Genomic DNA, 6375 nt, shown 5'->3' on the forward strand with positions numbered 1-6375 from the left:
TGGGAGCCCGCTGGTTATCTGGCAGGACCTGCCCCCCTCTCAAACCCATCCTCATCCTGCCCTTCCCACGAAGGCTTGCCCTTCTGGGGGACAGTCCAGGGGCAAAGGACCCTTCTGGATGCAGGCCTGCAGCTGACCTGGGCTCACCGTGGAGCTCCTCCTAGGAGTGGCCTCGTCCCAAAGCTGGGGGAGGAAGGGTGTGGGGATGGGAGGAACTTCCCACACATCTGTGATGAGCTCCTTGGCTTGTCCCAGGAGCGACCCCAATATGCTAGTGTGTTCTCTTCACTGCACAGGTGAGGCAGGGCATCAGGGAGGTGAGGCTGCCCAGAGCCCCGTGGGGAGGGCCAGAGGCGCCCCTCCTCAGTGCTTCTGTAGCTCTCCCAGCTGGCTCCACTGGGCCTGACGATCCCCAGGCCACTGGGTCCCACTGGCACAGCCCTCTGGTCCCCAGCGCCTGCTGCTATGGGACTGCAAGGAGGCCTGGCCAGCCATGTGACCTTTGCCTGCCCCCCTCCCTCCCTGTGATCTGCACGTGGCCTCTGGGGAGGCAGAACAAACCCTCAGATCTTGCCACTGGGAACCTTTCAGTGCCAGCGACATCAAAGGGGGCAGCAGGGCGCGGGGGCGGCGGATGCTTCTCTTAAAGGGCCACACACTTTTTAATTCAAAGCAGAGCTTGGGAACAGCTGTCTAGCTGCTGCCTGGGAGGGAGGACACGAGTGAGGAGGGACAGGACTGTGGCTGTCCTTGTCCTCCCCAGACTCTGCTGTGTTTGCTTCTCACAACTGGTCAGAGGGCAGGTGGGCTGTGCTGAGCGCAGAAGCACCCAGCCAGCCCCTTGGTGTCTCACCGCATCTCCCAGAGGAGGACGCCGAGGACTGAGCAAGCCTGAGTCCAGGGCATTGGCAGCTTAGAAACTCAACTCATTTCGTGAAATCAATGATGTGATCTCTCTTGTATGTGTGAGTATGACCTGAGGTTCTTACCTGCCCAGGTGTTTGTGCTGCCTGTGGTCGGCCAACCAAGCCCAGACATGGGGTGGCTCCATGCACTGGGGGAAGGGACCCTTCCTATCGAACATCCAGTCACCTGAGCTCGGTCCCAGGCATAGGGACACAGGAACGAGACAGCAGGCTTGCCTCCTGGGTTGAGGGGGGCAGGTAATGGAAAACAGCTGGCTGAGGAGCACCATGACGTGCTGTCAGGACGGGAGAGAGCGGGGCCTAGGCATAGAGCATGTGGGGGGTGGGCAGCAGGCAGCTGGCAGGAGCCTAGGTTTTATTCTTTGGCAGTGGGAAGTCACTGCCTTAATGATAGTGCATATGATTTCCAGAAGGACCTATGTTAGAAAACAGATTTGAAGCTGGCTAAATTGAAAAAGCAATCTTACCACAATTATGTATACATATATTCACTTATGTGTTTTAAATGCATTTGGCTGGATCCTAACGCATGGCATGGGGTGGGCCCGCAAAAGGCACTTCCTCTGTGAAGAAGCTGCACCTTTTCCCAAGAAGGTGAGGTGAGAGGACAGTCAGTGCCCAGGCCAGCCGGGGCTCTTTACCTGTAACACGTGACCTCGGTCCTAATAGAACCACAGTCTGGGACATGATTTCTTTAGAATATACAGTGTTGGTCCCATTAATGATGCCCAGGAAGATAACCCCTTTCCCTCCCTCCCCAACCCAGCCCCCTGACTCCCACCATTCAGGTTGGCCCGGTCTGTGGGGATTCTGTGGGACATGGACCCCAGCCTCGTCTTCCAGCTGGGCTCAGGGCTTCCCACAACCGTCTGCAGCATTGCTGCCCACCCTGTTCTTGAGGGCCCACCTGCACTGGGCCTCCACCTCTCTGGGACGGGGACACAATAGATGCTCTAGCCTTTCAGATGAATGACTGAGACCCAGCAACCAAGAGGTGTCACAGCAGGTAGGGTAGCCTGGACCTCAGGCCCTAACCACTCCCTGGGCTGTCTGGATGCTATGACGTCGTGTACAGTGCCCAGCTGTGGACACTCGACGCTCTGGATACAGCATACTCTCAAGGGGAACGGAGGTAGAGGTGGGCCCAGAGCGGGGTCACACGGGCTGCAGTGGACAGAACCAGAAGGGTGTGTCCTGTGCACCTGCTATATAAGACTTTTAGATTAAAATAATATAAAAATAAAAATCACCCCCGCCCCAAGAAAAGGAGCATCGGAGCCAGCTTGAAGGGAACTTGACTGGCAAATTTGGATCCATTTGAGCATCAGAAAGAGTAATTGAATGAAAAAAGAATTTTGAATTCATATTAATATTGAAGAATTTTTTTTAAAAGGAGGGGAAGCAGGAGATATCTAAGCTGGCTGTGCACACAGTAAAACAACAAATCTGACTGGATCTATACTGTCGGAACTCAACCAAGAATTAGGAGAAGTGCAAGTTGCAGCTCCAAAATCGTGCGACTACAGACTGTCTACTGTTAACAGAACACATGGGATGTGAACAGTTCCCAGGAATGGGTTGTTTTAATTTGTCTTATTTCTCTCAGACTGTTCAAGTTCAGTTGGACAATATCCACCATATCATAGATAAGTTTTCACAAATGCCTAGGGTGCCTAACTGGTTTTCTTGGTTTCACTGGAGATGGCTGGTAATTGTAGGTCTGCTTTTGTTATGTAGCTGCATTCCTATTATGTTAATGTGTGTATGCAATTTAATTAGTAGTTTGTTAAAACTTATACATGCTTATGTTACTCTACAAGAAGATATGTCAAAGAAATAATCAATCTTCCCATGTTTTCTTCCATCTGCTACTTCTATAGCTTTTCTTCTTCCTTCCTAATTACAATCCTTTAGTAGAATTCGTGCCTCATATCAAATTTACCGAGTATCATAATTCTTCCAAGTGGTAAAGATACCTCAAGACAAATGCTGGGCATAGAAGCCACAGGGCATAAATCTGCAAAGAAGTAAAAAGCTAACCTTTGCAAACAATATTGCTTCTCTCTCACTTACCAACTTTACATTTCCCTGTATGGCCCCGGAGGATGACTGGTTAGCCAGAGACGGGTAAGATTCCTCAAGGAAGGAACAACCTAAGACAGGCACAGTCGCAGGGGGGCCATCAGGTGAGCCTCAGAACCTCACCCCCCCCTGTTTTGAGAGAAATCTTCTGCATCGTGGATGTTTTGCTGCCCTTGTCTAGCTTGGATTAATACTTAGTCTACAGGCACACACCTGATCATCTACATTTGCCCTCTTACAGCACTAAACTGTGTTTTCTACCTTTATCTTGCATCTACCTACCACTTCAGCATTTTATTAAAATAATAATAATAATAATAATAAGGGAGAAATGTGGGATTCACATATAAATCAAGTATAAAAATCAAATGAATAATCATACCTGACTTGATTGTTTATAGTTCATGATGCGTGATCAAAACCGAAAGTTTCTGTGATATGACTGCCCTTGCACTGTTCACCATGTAAGAACTTATTCACTATGTAAGAACTTGTTCGCCATGTAAGAACTTGTTCGTTATGCTTCAGAAGATTGGAGACTGTTGAGAATTAGGCTTCGGGTTGATTAATGATTGTGCATTGAGTCCCCTATACAGAATTTTATTGTTGTTAACAACCATTTGATCAGTAAATATGAGAGATGCTCTCTCAAAAAAAAAAAAAGGAGGGGAAGCATTTCTTGACCAACAAATTTCTATAAATGTAGAGGGAATGGTGAAATTGTGAAATTGGAAAGTCATGACTTTGCAACCATAAGTGTAATGATGAAATCAGGCAAGGACCATCAATTGGTGCTAAAACCATTGAGTAAATAGGTTTTAGGAAAACATTATGTTTATGGTCTCAAACAATCACCCCACACATGGCTTATTCACTCCACAAGGGACCTTGACCATGGAGAGATGTGATACCCCACCTTGGCCAAGTGTTCACACTTCACATCACTACTAATGGGACAAGGTGGTGTCCTAGATCTCCTGATGGGCTGTCATCTAATCCATCTCACCACCCCAAACGTTCAACCCCATGGAAGTATCAGGCATATCTAGACTGTGGAGCCTTCTGGGCTGTTCAGAAATGCAAGTGTCATGAATAATGAAAGATGGAGGGACTATTGCAGATTAGAAGAGGGTAAACAGACGCAACAACCACATGCAAGGTGACAACCTGCTATAAGGGACCATTTGGGGGCAAGGGGGATTCTAGAGTAGACAGTGTGTCAGGCAGTGTCACTCAATCCGTGACTGTATGGTTGTTGGGTGTAGTGACAGGGGACAACTAAGTAGAAGGTCCTGGTTTCAGGAGATGCTTCTGAACTGTTTGCAGGCGAAGTGCCTGCATGCTGTCAACTGACTTTCAGATATAAACAGATACGCAAATGTAAGTGCAGGGAGAGAAGGCAAATAGAACTGGACGTGAGCAGTCGGTGCATCTAGGTGAAATCGAAGAGCTGAAGAGTAGTAGTTCATTGTATTAAGTGGTTCGCTTGTTTGTAGATGTCATTTTTTAATTGGAATTTTTACTGAGGTGATTGTAGAGCCACATGCGATTGTCAGAAATAAAACAAAAACGGTCCTGGGTGCACTCTGCTCACTTTCCCCTAAAGTAACATTTGGGAAACTATAGCATGGCAGTCACATGGACACAACACGCAGCGCTCTCCACACTGCCCTGGTGAGACTCATGACAATCTCACCATGGCTAGGCTGGTATGTCAAGGTCCTGAGGGCGCCTTCTCCACAGGCTTCCTGGCATCGCCCTCCTGTAACCACACCTGCTTCACTCCCCCTGCAGCCCACCACCCCTGGCAGCTCTTCCTTTTTGCTCCGTATCTAAAGTGCTGTCATTTCTGTGATGCTGTGTAAGTGGAACTGTCCGGTATGTGTGTGGCCTCTGGGAAGGCGTACTCATTCAGCACACTTCCCTGGGGCCTCATACCATGCTGCACCTGTGGCGCCCTCCTTTTGATGGCTGAGCCATGTTCCAAGGTGTGGATGCGCCACAAGGTATATTTAACTGCTCACCCGTTGAAGGACATTTGGGCTCTTTCCAGTTTTTGACTACTACAAATAAAACTGCTATGAATGTTAATGTATGAATCTGTCCTTTTCTTAAGATGTCAAATTTGGAAAGAAAAATATGAGCTGCAAAAATATGCTGAGCAACAAGTAAGCCAGAGTAAGGACCCTTCATGGCCTTGTAAGCTTCCCAAAGGTGACCTCTAACCCTACAGTAGCCTCCATGGCTTCCTCCTTGACTACACCCTGAAATGTGGGCAGCTCAAGGCTATGCCTGAATTGCCTGCAAGAGGCTCCATGTTCCTGAGCAAAGGCGCCAAGTGGCAGGGAAGGGCTAAGCAAAGCAAGCACAGAGAAGCAGCCTTTCCACAGAGCAGACACACAGCCCCCCAGGGTGGGGTTTCAGCTGAGTGTGCAAACTTGCACAGCACAGGAGAGGGTTCTTCTTGTTGTGGCAGGGAGCTGGTGTTCCTGGCCACCTGACTTTTTGGCTTTGGCCAGAAATAAATCCTTGTTTGAGGGGAACCACTTCTGGGCATCTCCTTCTTCCAGAGGCTTGTTGGGCTTTGGGTGCAGCACCCCCAGAACCTGAGCCTGCTTGTTTCCATGGGCACCTCACTGGGTCTTGGTCTGTCCTGCCCGGTTCTTCACCAGGTTCAGTCCAGACAGACACCCTAGAATGTGGGGTACCCCACCTTGGTAACAGGAGGGTGGGTGCACTTGGAGGGACCGTGTATTTGTCTTGTCAGTGGCCAAACAGGTGTTTGCCAAGCACTTGCCTGTGCCGGGCTCTGCTCTGCGTGCCAGCACAGTGGAGGATGGGGCAGACGATCCTGCGCAGGGTGGAGGCAGCCTTCAGCAAGCGAGCAGGCACAAGGCCTGACCCTGTGGAGAGGAGGCTCTGAGGAAACCCCTGCAGGCTGATAGCTGAAGAGCCTTGTTGGGGGGGGGTGCAACTTGGGGTACAGAGAGCCTGGCAGAACTGTATGTGGGCCCCTGAAGGACTGAAGGGCAGGTTTGGAGAGCTTGACCAGGCAGTGATCAGCAATTGGTCCACAAATGCCCTAAGTCGTCTGCTCCAAGCCCTGCCCGTCCAGCTAGCTAGCTATACACAGAGCCCCTGTGAGCAGGAAGGAGTGCACAGGACAAGGCCACCGCAAGGAAGCAGTGGGTCGGTGGGCATGATGCCTGAGCCAGCGGGGACCTGCTAACAGCCAGTAATGGGGCTTGACTAGAGGACCTCCCAGGTGCCCCCGCTGTGAAACCTCCAACGTCCTGTGTTGCTCCCTGGCTTCGGGGGAGGGGGCTGACCCTCAGTGACCTGGCCATGTGTGTACTGCCCTGAGGCC

Source organism: Manis javanica, chromosome 4 (assembly GCF_040802235.1).
Source record: "Manis javanica isolate MJ-LG chromosome 4, MJ_LKY, whole genome shotgun sequence".
NCBI classification, from domain to species: Eukaryota; Metazoa; Chordata; class Mammalia; order Pholidota; family Manidae; genus Manis; species Manis javanica.